Raw genomic sequence first — 15,554 nt, 5'->3', positions numbered from 1 at the left:
TAGCAAGGCTGGCTAAGGCCCATTCAACTTCACTCTTCAGGATGCCCGGCTCGAGATCAGTAATCACAACTGTCTTATGTTGGGTTTGCACATTCGGGTCCTTCTTGTACAGTTCTTTTGTGTATTCCTGCCACCTCTTCTTTATCTCTGAGGCTTCAGTAAGGTCCTTGCCTCGTTTGTCCTTTATCACGCACAGCTTAGCACAGAAGCTTCCTTTGATATCTTTGATTGTCCTATACAGACCTCTTGTGTTCCTTAATTGGCTGTTGTCCTCAACTGCTTGGCACTGTATGTTCAGGAAGGCATTCTTATCTCTCCTTGCTATTTTCTGAAAATCCGCATTGAGAACCTTGTATCTTTCTCTTTCCCCCATAACTTTTTCCATCCTCCTTTCCTCAGCTATTTGCAAAGCCTCTTCAGATAACCAGTTTGCTTTCTTGCATTTCTTTTGCTTTGGAACTACCTTAGTAGCAACTTCTTGTATTATATCACGAACATCGGTCCACATCTCTTCGGGCTCTCTGTATTCAAGATCTAATTCTTGAAATCGATTCCTCAATTCCACACCATATTCTAATGGAATTTGATCCAGATCATACCTGAAAGTCCTTCTAGTTTTCTGCGTTTTCCTCAATCGAAGCTTAATTTTGGCAACAAGAAGCTGATGATCGGTGCCACAATCGGCCCCAGGCCTTGCTTTTACTGCTTGTATAGCACTTCTCCATCTCTGCCGGCAAAGAATATAATCGATCTGATTCCTGTACAGACCGTCCGGTGAAGTCCATGTGTACAGGCGCCTCTTGTGCTGTTGAAAATGAGTATTCGCTATGGTCAGGTTGTTTTCTTGACAAAACTCTACTAGCCTCTGCCCAGCTTCATTTGGCTCGCCAAGACCGAACTTGCCTATAATTCCGGATATTTCTTCACTCCCGACCTTAGCATTCCAGTCTCCTATGAGAAAAACGACGTCTGATGATGGGGTGTGGTCTAAAAGGCATTGTAGGTCCGCATAAAATCTCTCAACGTCAGCTTCTTCAGCAGTAGTAGTCGGTGCATAGACTTGGATAACTGTTATGTTGAAAGGGTGACCTTGGATCCGAAGTGAAATCATTCGGTCGTTTTTGGGGTTGTACCCTAGCACTGCTTTGCCCATTCTTCTGTTTACTATGAGAGCGACCCCATTCCTTCTCTTTGATTCGTGCCCACAATAAAATACATAATGGTCGCCGGAGTTAAATTCTCCCATTCCGGTCCACTTGAGCTCGCTGATACCCAAGATATCAATGCTCAATCTATCCATTTCTCGCTTGACGACATCCAGTTTACCTTGCGTCATAGATCTTACATTCCATGTTGCTATTTGATATATCTCCTTGCAACATCGGACTTTCCGGTCGCTTCCTGACACATCCACAACTGAGCGTCCTTTTGGCTTTAGCCCAGCCGCTTCATTCGTCCTGGAGCTACTAGGAATCGCCCTTTGTTCATCCCCAGTAACATGTAGGACGCCTTCCAACCAGGAGGGCTCATCTTCCGGCGCCATATCTTTAATGGTATTGTGACTGGCCATAGGGTTTTCTTGGCAGGAAATACTGGAGTGGGTTGCCATTACCTTCTCCAGTGAATCACATTTTGTCAGAACTCTCTGCTGTGACCTGTCTATCTTGGGTGGCCCTACACAGCAGAGCTCACGACTTCATCGAGTTTCGCAAGCCCCTCCGCCACGACAAGGCAGTGATCCATGAAGGGGGACGTCACCCTATTGACTGCCTAATACTACTTTAGTCTCTGGTACTTTCAAATTACGCGCCAATCCCTTCCTCTGCCTTTTTTCGGCTCTATATACTTCCCGTTGCGTGCCGTCACATCCTTGACGTCACCCTATTGACTGCCTAATACTACTTTAGTCTCTGGTACTTTCAAATTGCGCTCCAATCCCTTCCTACGCCCTGTACTTCAGGCTGCGTGACGTCACCTTAATTGACTGATTTAATTAACTATTTTAGTATTTCATACATTCAAATGTGGCGCCAAGCTATTGGCTAATGAGACCATTTCGCCTTTACTTTTACGTTTTCTTGCTTCTAATTATTTACCTAATTAACTTATTGACCTATTTTTTCGGACACAACATTACGTCACCCTCTATCGATTGACACCACTCATTACTCTCTATCGCTCTCAATTGATGACAACGCAGAGGGCTATGGAACGAAAACTGGTAGGGGTAACATTAAGAGATAGGAAGCGTGCAGAATGGGTCAGAAAAATAACTCGTTACTAACATTCTAGTGGAAATCAAGGAGAAGAAATGGGCATGGGCAGGACATGTAGTGCGAAGAGAGGATAACCGATGGTCGCTTAGGGTAACAAACTGGATTCCACGGGAAGCAAAGCGTAGCAGGGGGCGGCAGAAAGTTAGGTGGGCGGATGAGGTTGAGAAGTTCGTAGGGGTCAAGTGGATGCAGCTAGCACAGAACCGGGCTGATTGGAGAAATATGGGAGAGGCCTTCGCCCTGCAGTGGGTATAGTCAGGCTGATGATGATGACTCTCAATTACTCACAACGGCTGCGGACACGATTTTGCGTGTCTTGCCTGTAATTAACTACATAATTAACTTATTGGCCTAATTATTTTTTCGGACAACATTAGGTCACCCTCTATCGATTGACACCACTCATTAACCTCTATCGCTTCTCAATTACAACTGCTGCGGACACGATTTTGCGGACACGGTCTGCGGACGCGGTGTGCGGACGCAGTCTGCGGACAGAAATCTGTGAACGTAGCGAGGTAATGCTTTCGCATTAAAACTACCCACCTCAAGAGCTCAAACAGAGCGTGATAAACGTGTTATGGAGGGTTACATGAGGTGCATTCCGCAGTTGACCCCCTTTGGGTGCCTGCAGTCCTCCTTTCATCCTGGCCACCTTACAATCCCCCTTGACCATAGGCATGGCTTAATTGGCGGCACAGCTGGCGTGGCCTTTATGCTAACAGTTACCGTGCCTAAATCCTACGGCTGTTTGGGCATGCTACTGAAAATATTACTGCTCTCTGGAGGCGCGGAAACGAATCCTCTAACGATTACTCTGGCGATATTATTGCTGCTCTTCAGTCATCTGAACAATTAAGCACCACCATCCCTCGTCGTCATGAAACCAGGCTTGTGAAGTTAATTATATTGATTTTTTTTTATGGCGCAAAAGCCACCAAGGCTGTATGATGCGCCAAACACAAGGTTAGAATTTTTTATCATTGAAATTTTCTGATACCTATAGTTTGTTTGAAACGCCGGCCGGCCGGCTTCTTTGAGGAAATTTTTTTCAAGATGTGTACAAGAAATTAAGATTTGGTTTACTGTGAGTTCGAAGCCGCACTTTTCACACAGAGGCTTTGCTAGTTTTGTTGGAAGAACGTTGAGTGTAAGTTGGGTATGTGCTATGCGGATTGCTTCAATAAACCATTCCCGATGTCTACATGTCTTCCATTATCTTAATGCAGTTTGTTGCCCATGACGCCTGTCATTTATTTCTTTGTTTACTGTACATTAACTTGAAGCAATCTCTGTGTGGCATATTCACTTGTTTTACTTGACCAAGCCGAGCTTGTGCAGCGCATGCATCCGCTTTCTCGTTACCCTTGCTAGGGACACAACAGAACTGTATGTTATGAGATGTTTGGTTTGTAAGGTTTAACGTTCTAAAGCTACTGAGGCTATGAGAGACGCAGTAGTGAAGGACTCTTCGCACAGCCGTTTTGCCTCCATCGAAACGTCGTTATCTTTCTCTTTTACTCGCTCTACTCGGCAGAACATTGCGGGAGTCATTGTTTTACCTTTGCCTTGAACCACTTCCTGCCTCTGATTTTGAGCCATCAGTGTACAATTAAGTATAGGCATCATAATTTTCTTGTAGTGCGAACAATTCCTCAAAGCGAAGTATCAACGGCCTAGAAAATGTGTTTTGTCGTAAAATGGTGCTTTCGGTGGGCACTTGGTGACGGTGGAATGGCAGAGTTGTTAAGAAAGAGACCTGGCTTTTAGGACATATGTGCATGTCAGTGCAGTTCTTCGAACCTGTAGCCGAGGCTCATTTCCTTCAACGTAAAGGCTGGCTATTGGTGATGTTCGGTATATTCTAGATGATAGGCGCAGACCAATATTTTTAATGGCTCATGTTGTCGGCTTCCCCGTCTGGCCACACTATCATCATCATCTTCGCCCACTGCAGCGCGAAGGCCTCTCTCATATTCCTCCAATTATTCCGGCCCTGTGCTAGCTGCATCCACTTGACCCCTGCAAGCTTCTTAATCTCATCAGCCCACCTAACTTTCTGCCGCCTCCTGCTACGTTAAGAGAAAGAAAACGTGCAAAGTGGGTCAGAGAAATAACTCAAGTTACTGACATAATAGTGGAAGTGGGCATGGGCAGCACATGCAGTGCGAAGAGAGGGTAACCGATGGCCGCTTAGGGTAACAAACTAGGTTCCAAGAGAAAGAAAGCGTAGCAGGGTCACACTATAGCTGTCAATCAAATCATATCATGATGACGTCATCAGAAAAATAAAATTCCTGTCGCCACCGGGAATCGAACATGCATCCTTCGGATCCCCAGCCGAGCGCTTTATCCAACTATGTCATGCCCGAGATCATGAAAAGCACATCATACTTCTGCTTGTCTACCGTGAGAATGTTAGCAGCGATGACAATGACGCTTCAAATAGAGATAATGACAATGATGACAGTAGCAATGATAATGACCGTGCATTTAGTTGATGATAATCAGAACAAACGTGAACCCCCTGTGCAGCAGCAGCAATGCTCACGCTTTCACGTTTCTGCAGTGTAGATTCAACAGTGGTGTCCGAATTTTTTTTTTCATGAATAAGGTTCAGTCGTTTCAAATAGGATGGTCTTGCTGAGCCGTATACAATGCATTCATATGCCAACTTGGAACTTACAACAGAGGGATCGATTTGCAAAAGGCATGCTCGATCAGAACCACACCGTTTTCGCGAGAGCACATTTAAAATGTTAAGGGCTTGGACAGATTTATTTTTCAGGTTGTTGAAGTGGGGTAGTAATGTCAGCTGTGTGTGTGTGTGTGTGTGTGTGTGTGTGTGTGTGTGTGTGTGTGTGTGTGTGTGTGTGTGTGTGTGTGTGTGTGTGTGTGTGTGTGTGTGTGTGTGTGTGTGTGTGTGTGTATGTGTGTGTGTGTGTGTGTGTGTGTGTGTGTGTGTGTGTGTGTGTGTGTGTGTGTGTGTGTGTGTGTGTGTGTGTGTGTGTGTGTGTGTGTGTGTGTGTGTGTGTGTGTGTGTGTGTGTGTGTGTGTGTGTGTGTGTGTGTGTGTGTGTGTGTGTGTGTGTGTGTGTGTGTGCGTGTGGTGTGCGTGTGGTGTGCGTGCGTGCGTGTGTGCGCGTGTGTGTGTGCGCGTGCGTGCGTGTGTGTGTTGTTGTTGTTGTTGTTGTTATTGTTGTTGTTGTTGTAAAAAGTATTGTGGGCTCAGAGAAAGACAGGCTGAGCTTGTTTTTTTTCTGCTAAGACCCATAAAGAAGGGATACCTCTTAGGGCAATAGTTACTGAAAAACACTGCTGGCAGAGGGAGCTTTCCAAGTTTCTACAAAAGCGCCTTAACTTGTCACCAGATGATCCATTTTTAATTCGAAACTCCAATCAAATAGACTTCCTTTCGAGATATGAGACAGCCTGTGATGCGTTTTATGCTTTTTCCGTCGACGTAGTAGATCTTTCCTACTCTATACCACAGACACAACTCTGCACAGCTGTCAGGGAGCGAATTGATGCGCTGGGTGTGACCGTCTTCCAAAATTCATCAGGGATTTCAGTTGACGACTTTTTAGAATTGCTTAACTTTTACCTTTCTTCAACGCTTGTTGAGTTTGACGATGCTTCCCAGACGGCCACTGACGTCCGACGGACAACCGACCTCGGCCGTAACTCGGCGGCCGATTTCGGACGTCCGCCGGAATTCCGGCGTACGTACGAAAGCGGATGGTCGAATCCGTTCGCCCAGCGGACAGCCGCCGTACGTCCGCCACTGGATTTGCTTTTACACAGCTATGATATAGTTTATAGTCGTCGTGCTCGTCTGAACTGCGTATAAATCAGCAATGCCGTCAAGTCTGCATTATATGATGCCAGAGCGAATCGATGCGATAGAAAGCGTTTCCATTAAACAGTTTTTTTATTTTCCGCATGTTTCATCGTTGAATTCCTGCATCAAAAATTTTTGATTAAAAGTTAAATGACCATTAAACATTTTTCTATCATGATGCTTCGGTGAAATTTTAATCAGTGGCTGAATAGACGCAGCAAGCAGCAAGCTCAAAAAGAACGAAACCGAACCTATCCTCAAAACAATCTGAAATGAGCCAATCCAATCCACATGACAAGTTGAAGTTTAGTCATGGAAGATGGCTTCACGTTTCCGTGTTCTGCATTTTCTGCGCAGTTACAAATACCTACGGCTGTAATGCACTGCTAGCATTGTTTTTGCTGTGGCTTGGTGCGGCTGGCACACTTTGTTCACCCGCCGATTCCAAAGTAAGTATTTCACCGAACTTTTGTTTCTTTAGTGGAACTTTTCGATGCACCGATGGTGCTGAGCTTTTGGGTAAGGAAACAGCTCTGTAGAGCAGCCGAACGGTCGAGTGTTTTAGGCGAGACTGACAGGATGGCTCCGCGCCGACTAACTAAAGTGCAGCCTCAAGTCTGAAGGCCATCTTTCTCGGCATTACTGGACGCTGCGCCAGTAAGCCGCGCAACTTCTCTGTCTCTGATAAAGGAGTGCCTGCCCGAGCTTTAAAGGAGTTAATTTGTTAACCATGCGCAACGTGCTGAGTTGTAAAAACTATACGAGAAAACTTATGCACTCGAGCCTATCGTGCGACATGCCTACACTTGTGAAAACGTCACGGTTTTTTTTTTTGTTTTTTTTTTTAATAATGGACAGCCGCTGATTTTCTCTCTTGAGCTTTACGGCAACTACAGTTTCTAGAAGGAACGGCTGTAGCTACTAAATAACTAAAGGTTTAGTACTCTCCTTCAGCTTTGACAAACCAGGACAGCACCTTGCGCATATCGGTTATGCATGTGGGACCGAACCGCGCAGAACAACCGGACAATGAGATGAGAGAAAAAAAAAGTCAGCACTTGACTTTTTCTTGACCCGTTGTTCTGCGCTGTTCTGGCACGAATTTGACATACCGCGCCGCCGCGATAGAGTTGGGCTGTGAGCTCTGGTGCCTGCAACGCCTTCTTTTATGCAAAACAGGCATACTGGGAGGCCATGCAAGCCGCGGGCTCTAAAAAAAAACAAATAATAATAAAAAAACACGAGCTGAGCAAAAGTGAGATGAAAACAAAATTGTTGCTTTGTCCTTACAGATATTCAAAGGCTCCTCAGAACTTCGCTGCATTATTGACAGCGAGATAATGCCAAAGCTACACTAGAGCCATGCAGCACCTTATAGTGCATGATACTGAGCTTATGTCTCGCACTGAAAGCTCTTACCATGTTCTTAGATTATCGTATTAAAGTAGCTTTAAACCCATGCTTGTTAATACAGTGATAGCCATAAATTGAATCTAGGGCATCATGCTCACATACAAGGCTTCTGATAACCGCTGGTCACATGATGTGGGCTATAGCAGAAACCTGTACCTGGTCATCTTACAAGCATTTGTGCAATTTATGCTTTTAATGTGTTGTAAAAGTTTTTGTGTTCTGTTTCTGTATGGGAATGCTTTCCTTATTGAAGGCTAACATTTGGCTTGGTACAGCAAAACCTGTACCTAGTCATCCTAAAAACAGCACCGCAGTTGGTGCTTTTAGTGTGTTGTAAAAGTATTTGTGTTCTGCTTCTGTATGGCAATGCCTTTCTCGTTGAAGACTAGCATGAGGCTTCCAAAAATTTTTCAGATGCCATTTGCTGTAGCCGATTTCGTAGGCCAACAGGAAGCAGCACTTTGAGCATGGAAAACTGTCATCCACGGGGAAAAAACAGCAACATCCCTTTGCATTCTCATTTCTTTGGTATGGCTAAAAGTGAGCATTGTATCATTATCTATATTAATATTGAATCATGATTGTCAGTGTTGAAGTTGTTTGAGCGTGATGATTTTAAACACACAGGACATCCCTTCGACATTAAGGTTTTAGCTTGTTTACATGTAGGATGTAGAACTGGTTTCAACAAACTTTATGCAGCAAATTCTTATTACATTGTCCACCATGTTACTTTTTGTCATTGTCCATTGAAGTAAATAACCAGTATTTTACGTTTACACAGTCGTCCACTCTTAGCTTGAATGGGAATGTGTGGCATGCAGTTTGCAAAATAACAATGCATCCGTCACAGCCATGCATCAAGGCTAAGTGGCTTGTGCGTAGAGGGACCAGCCGCTCCAGCTTCACGTCATCTGCCTCTTTGCTCCGGTGTGCAGACGTGCATTGAGGCAAAGTGGTTTATGTGTAGAGAAACCAGGAGCTTCTTTGTCACATCTGGCTGTTTGTTACGGTGTGCAGATGCGCATCGAGGCAAAATGGCTGATGTGTAGAGGGACCAGGAGCTGCTGCTTAACGTCCTTCGCCTCTTGACTACAGTGCACAGCCGTGCATTGATGCTAAGTGGCTTGTGCATGGAGGGCCCAGGAGCTGCAGCTTCACGTCTGCCTCTTCGCTCAGGTACGCAGGTGCGTATTGAGGCAAAATGGCTTATGCATAGAGGGACCAGGAGCTGCTGTGTGGCGTAGACTGTATATTTGCTATGGTGCGTATCGAAGTACACTGGGGGGGCTCGTGTAAAGGTACCATGAGCTGCTGCGTCATGTCGTCTGCCTCTTTACTATGGTGCGCAGGCATGCATCAAGGCAAAGTGGCTGATGCGTAGAAGGACCAGAAGCTGTTGCTTCACATCTGCTATGATGCGCAGCTGCGTATTGTGGGTGGTGGTGGAAAACATTTCCATCAGATACAAATACAGGAGGTTACTCACTAGCTGACCCTGAGGGGACCTGTCCTGACAAAAACAAGGGATCCCTAGCTTGGGACCCCAGTGGTGGTAGAGGGACTAGAGGCTGGTACTTCACGCTGTCTGCCTCTTCGCTACGGTGTGCGGCTGCGATGGATGCAGTGGCATCTCAAAAAATGCATGCCACGCACTCGCATGTTCAGCCTGAGTGGACGACTGTGTACCTGCTATAGCTTTGTTATTCATAGAATAAACCTAGGCAAAGTTGGATAAATTATAGCTCACCTGATATGTGGTCAGCAAAGAAAAGCCACTCAAGAAAATCTGATGCATTTACTGTCATTGGATTCTTATTCATATACATGCTACTGACAAGTCAGATTCTTCACCCTCAGAAATGCCAGAAAAACAACCAAGGGTGCGTCTGTAATAGTCTAGCTTGCTCTTTCTCTGCAGACTTGAGTCAGATATGTGTTCCATTGCTCTGGGTGGGACAGGTGTGAATCTTTGATTTTAAGCTTGCAACAAGTATGTTATTGTAGTTTAAAGGCACAACGGTACTAATAATCGTAGCCCCCTGTGGCCTTTATCCCCTTTTAATAGTGTTGCTACACACTGAATTATTAGTTTACTCTGCACTGTTTCTGTCTAGTTAATGTGCGGAGATGTACATATATTTATATTACATGGAGTTGTCGACTTTGCACTTAGAAACATTGTAGCGTTATCTGATGTGTTGCTTTCATTTCTTTAATGATTTCTGTAAGGGATCGGTGGGTGTGCTAGGCACCATTATTAGTCTGCTCTTTTTGGGTCACCTGTTCAATGCCCAGCTGCGGCCGTCTCCCACTTGCCCTCGGACAGGAGGCGGAGAGACGCGCACAGAGAGGCAGCTACAGCAGCTACAGTGCTAACGTGCTTAACGGAAACGTAGGCAGAGAGGGAAAGAAGTACCCTCTTCCGAGGACTTTGCTGTCGCACTCGAAGACGCGGGGACAGGCAGTTTGTTCTCGTTGCTGTGTCATGTAGGGGGCTCATTTTTATTTAAGGAGCTTTACGAACAGTATACAACTAAGGGGTCCTTAGTACGCTGACTGGACCCACCACCCGGAGGCAGCACAGCTTTGAAACGAGCACCTCTTTTGGAAGAACTGCTTATCGTTCAAAGAAAAAACACTGTCAGGTTGAAGGGTGTAAGGCCCTCTTCCTTGTTGGGGAGCCCATAAAAGTGACAATTATTCAGTGCAGGCGCGCTGAGTGGGGTCTCGTTGAGGATTCCAACCCTGGATGTCAACAATGGTGGGAGATGGCAGCGTTGAAAAAGGGCAAGTGTGTAACAGTGACGGTATGATGCGGAGCGGGAGGATGTGGGTTGGCTCTTCTAAAGGGGTCCGCAATGGTGCTGACTCGGACGCCAATAATTGCAATAATTGCCCTGTAAAAGGAGCCGCCAAGGGTGCAAGCTTTGGGCAATGGTTGCGCACGTGGGACACCGTTTTGATGGGTTCTGATTTTTTTTTTCTTTTTTTATTTCCTAGGGGAGAGAGTTTGGCATGTGACCTAGTGAGCCAATCATTTCGAGGTCCATTCTCTAAATTCCGTTTGTTGTGAAACGAATTTGTTGTCCCTTTTGCATTGCTTGTATTAGGGAGAGGGTGAAGAACCTTATGAAAGTGGAAAGACATGCCAAAATGTTGGTTAGCCAGTCATGTGTGAGTTCGTTGTCATTGGGGATGAGAAACTTGGGCGAAGTTCCAAAGTTAATGAAACGGCCCCGCGGCCTGGAGAACTCGTTCTGAGCTAGATTTTGATCTCTTTCATCTTCGGCATAGATCATGGTCATTGTTTCACCTGTTGTAAATACGTACATTCATGTATAAAGTTTTCAGTTCATCTTCCTCTCCGTGTGCAAGTTGTTGTGGCCAGATGCAGTAAATTCACTATTTTCATTTCTATATAACATGCCTTTCTGAAGATGGTGAGCTCTTTTGTCCAATCCTGTAAGAAAGCAGCAAAGCACTCCCAAATCTTCCACAAAACTGTGTGATACCTTTAATGCTAACTGCGGCTTGGTGTCACTCAAAACATGTAGTTGAGGTAGATTTCTTTCCCCCCCCCCCCCTCTTTTTGTTCGTTCAAACGAGGACCAGCGGACACTAACTCTTGCTTTTGTAATGCCCTAGGCCCCGCCTTAAGGCAGTACTCCAATGTCAATACCATTTTTATAGCTATGGCTGTCCAACAGCACTAATGTCTTTTATACACTCCTTTTACTAATCTCTTACCCAAGTGGTGGCTTATACTGTGGGGGCAAAAGTCTCTGGACAGTATGTCTGGAGATTTTGGACTAGAATAGCGATGTAAACGAATTGTGACCTTACTTCTCTTGCACACATGAAAGAACTAACGTTCAACTTTCACTTAGACAAGTATGGTCAGAGTTTCCTGGTCGATGTGAAAGTTACGTGCTTTGATTGCAGTTTGTGTAGTCCACACACTTTTGTCCCCGATATTACATAGGGGCAAATTAGGCGCCTTTACAGGGGCAGTTTCTCTGGCGCCCACTACCTTCCCCATAAAAAAGCTACAGTGTTTCTTGTGAACAGCTGGCTACATTTATAAATACCATTATTATTTTTGTAATTTGTTGTGCGTAGTTGAGAAATCCATGACATACATGCACAGCTGGTTGCCAGAATTATGCAACCATATTTCAGTAACTAACATCCATGCTGCATGCTGCCGGTAATACATCAGGAGCTTGTGGTTGTCAGCTTTTTGTGTTTTGTGTAACTATAAGCCTTGCTATTGTAATGTCACATATAGCGCTGTGGGTTAACAAATAACTTTACTTTTAACTCTTGTAGAAGCATGAACACTGCGCAATCACTGCGGCGGGCTATGCTTCCACATTGGGCTTTAGCCACATGTCAAATGTCTATCTTTATTCTGCTGCAGCAGCTTGCATGTTATCAGATAAGTTACTTCGTCGCAGCTGCTCTAAGGAGACGCTTTCTAGACGCTTGTAGCCTAGATGTTGATGTCGATATACCCCTGACACGCCCAGGGAATGTCTTCGGTAGAGGGTACATGGAAACCAGCGAAATGTGCAGTTTACAGAACAAAAAGGTAACAATTTTAAATGATGTTATTATTGATCACTTCTTTTCAGAGCAGCAACAATGACTTTAGAAATCTGCCTGTTAAACCGCTCAAAATGCAGGTTTCTGCCGCCAGTGCGTACCTGTGTAATACTGCAATGCTCTGGCTGTGCTTTATACTCATATACACCATCCTTTATGCTTAGTTTCTCTGCATGTGCACTCCATGTCTTGGGCATTGCTGAGGGTGCATAGCAGCAAGCATAACATGCCATGTTTGGTCAGAGTGGCATGTTCAAAGAGACGACATAAAAATATTAAAATACTGAATGCCAGGTTCTGGTCAAATTACGTTTGTATCTTTTGTTATTCTGCATGGGTTTTGCTGCAGTTATATTACCTTTCTATATAGTATGTGACAGTTCTGAATGGAGATGCATGCGTAAAGTGCCATCTGGAAAAAGCAATTGAGAGAAACTGGCAGTTGCCCTTGGAGATGTGTAATCAAAGTTCAGCACAGATAACTTGAATTTCATTTTCCCTTCTATTGCAGGAGGAGCCCAACCTGCTCTTTCCATCTTAGGCCTGAAAGACCAGCAACAGCTGATCGAGCAAATGCACAGGATAGTAACTGCTCCTGGAATCCCGGCCTGCGGAGGCCGCCCACAGAGAACTCGATCATCTCCTCGCTAATTCTGAAATATTAGGTTTCAATAAATACCTTTTCCTCCACCACCTCCCCAAGGGAAGAGCTGTCACGGCCAAGGATAATTAAAAAAAAATATTCAAGTAGATTCTTAATACTCCAGTTGGCCTGCATTTTACCATGCCATTCCTTAACATCGATATTTTTTTAGTGTAAACTATTTCATGCATGCAGTTTTTGCAATAAAGCAAAAAAATGCTTTTTTTACAACCTCGCATGCTGGTATGCCTATGCACTTCGCATGTTTTCAGGAATGGGGCATTTGTGTAAAGCTCAGCTAGCATATGTGCCTCTTTGATGGAAGTTTTAATTGCACACTGCTGTTCAGTGCTTTGTATGTGAAAGTAAAGCAGACAACAGGAAACTTGAACCTGTTGCATATTCTATTGTCTGCTTTACTCTCACGACAAAGGCATTGAGCACTAGTATGTGACTGAAATTTTCATGGCACATGCTTGCTGAGCTTTACACGAATGTTATTGGCAAGTTTTTACACCAATGTTCCGGGAAACGTCCGAATGTCCGCCTCCGGCTGCCCGTCGGACGTCCGTGGGACGCGATCCGGATCCACGAACGATAGTCCGACGGACGTCCGCTGTACGTATATCGAACATAACCGGACTTCCGTCGGATGTCCGAAGGTCCGAAAACGGACGTCCGTCGGTCGACCGTCGGACGTCTATGGCCGTCTGGGTTCTTACTTGCAGAAGCAAGGCATATGTATTGGTTCGCGCATTGCACCGGTTTTAAGCGACTTGTTTTTAGCGTGTATTGACAAATAAAGTTTTTTGGCGCTTGGACAATACTTTTGTTGCAAAAAGTTTTAGATATGTTGATGACTATCTTGTTGTGTTAAAATGTGTGACGCCTGATGGAAGGGACGACATTGTGCAGTGTTTTTAGTGTCTTTCAAAAATGTGGTAAGGGTGTGAGTTTTACTCGTGAGGTTCCTAATGAGGGTTGCTTGCATTACCTTGACCTCAGCATTAGTCGTTCACTATGTTGGACATACTTCCCTCGTTCAAAAAAGCCAGTTCTTGGCTATAATTCGGCCCATTCAAAGACCGTAAAAAGAGGAATAGCTCTGAACTGCCTAAGAGCCGCTCTTCAGAAGTCCTGTGAGCACCAAGTGAACATGAGTGTCCAGCAGGAGGTCCTCCGTCTGCGTAGCGCGGGCTTCCCTGACAGAGCCTTATTAAAGAGCTCCGACAGGGACGCAAGACAGCAGGCTGCTGTAATGACGGCATGTGCCCTAAATGCACAACTTGTCCCATCGCCTCAAAAAGGCGGCGGGAAAGTGCGGCATTCGTGTCGTCTTAACAGCCCCACAAACGCTATGTGCCGCATGGTCAACAATGCGTACCAGGCAAAACCCTGCGCAACGAAACACGGTTTGTGAACTGCACCATTGGTGTGTTTAATCCCACTGTGTTATATTGGGCAAACAATGAAAGGCAGCGAAAACACCGGACTAAGCTCTGATGGCCGGTGGCCATTTGGCCGCACATTGCCGCAAATGCAGAATAACAACCAAAGGCAGTAAAGAAGAAAAATGTGTTCCACTTTTTAGCCACACGAGAGTGCTGAGGCGGCTTCATAGGCAGGGTGATAGGGAGATATTTGAGGCGTTTTGTATTGATAAGGCAGGGGATAAGTGGGTGAGCACACCCTCAATAGCCCTCACGAAAAAAAAGAGATGATCTATTTGTCAAAACACTTGCGCGTCAATTTGGTTTAAATGTTTACTCTTTATTACGACAACATGCTTCTTCAAAAGGAAAGGGAGGGGGGCAGTCTCTTGAGCATGCGCCTAATGCGAGTGTATAAATTCTGTTACGTGTGCATTAAACGTCAGTTGAAGTCTAGCGTGCTGTCCCGTCGGTACCTTTTGTCGCTGTCCTTTGTGTTTTTTCACGCTAATTGCAATGTCGCAGTCATTACTGAATATGAATACAACCCTTTTTTAAGGTTTAAATCCATTTCTCCCTGGCCACGCAGCCAACTCGCAGGTAGATAAGTTGGAGGAGGTGCATGCAGGTCATCTACGTGAACGGAATACATTATTGGCCTCGAGATCGAGCAGAGTCGCCACCTTGCGGCTCAGCGGCGAAACCTATTCAGTGTGGATGCGTTTTCGCGTCGCGTGCCAGCCCGCAGTGATTTACGCGCGCGCATGCGGCGTGTACAGGAGTGTTTCTGTTTGTTTCGTGGTTCCTGTGCGCTTTTGCTTACTTATATGCCTCTTCAAAAATAAATATGAACAGTCTATAACTCCACGCTTCATTAAAAAAAATACTTGTCGGTATCGAGTATGTCATGCTGGATAAGGACATCATCCGTCGTGGTCTTCGGTGCTTGAAATCCTTTGACACGCGGTGTCTCAAACGAAGTGGTGCTGTCGTTAGCGCCGTGTCAAAGCAAAATAGGTCGTTGCCGTCAATAAAAGTTAATGCTCAGAAATCGCATATTCCCGTTTCTGCTTGGAATACCTCAGATACTAAAACATATGCCACTGCAGACTGCTTCATATAGCAGAATGCAGTTTGAACAGGCCACTCTATGCCTTCTGTATGCATGATAGAGTTGTGTGAGTAGTTTTTTTTTTTTTTTTGCCTTTAAACCTCTGTCGCGGCATCTCAGTGGTAAGGGCGCTCTACGGCTGATTTCGAGAACGGAGGATTCAATCACGACCGTTTTGAAAATTCGACTGCGCATTCAACAACCCCATGTGGTCGAAGTGATGTTAATAATGA

General features: G+C 45.1%; 1 protein-coding gene and 1 long non-coding RNA gene across 2 annotated transcripts in view; one reads left to right on the top strand and one right to left on the bottom strand.

Moving 5' to 3' along the window:
- sli (slit guidance ligand) overlaps positions 1–15,554 on the bottom strand; it is a 793,209-nt gene that overhangs the window by 743,798 nt on the left and 33,857 nt on the right. The window lies entirely within an intron of this gene.
- LOC146206954 (uncharacterized) lies at positions 6,427–13,033 on the top strand. The gene is made up of 3 exons (XR_014702286.1): positions 6,427–6,565; positions 7,944–8,069; positions 12,649–13,033. It is a non-coding gene; the product is annotated as an uncharacterized LOC146206954 (long non-coding RNA).

The sequence above is a fragment of the Amblyomma maculatum genome, chromosome 1 (assembly GCF_055883805.1).
Source record: "Amblyomma maculatum isolate TAMU_Amacu chromosome 1, ASM5588380v1, whole genome shotgun sequence".
NCBI lineage: Eukaryota > Metazoa > Arthropoda > Arachnida > Ixodida > Ixodidae > Amblyomma > Amblyomma maculatum.
This window is presented reverse-complemented; position numbering and strand designations above follow the sequence as displayed.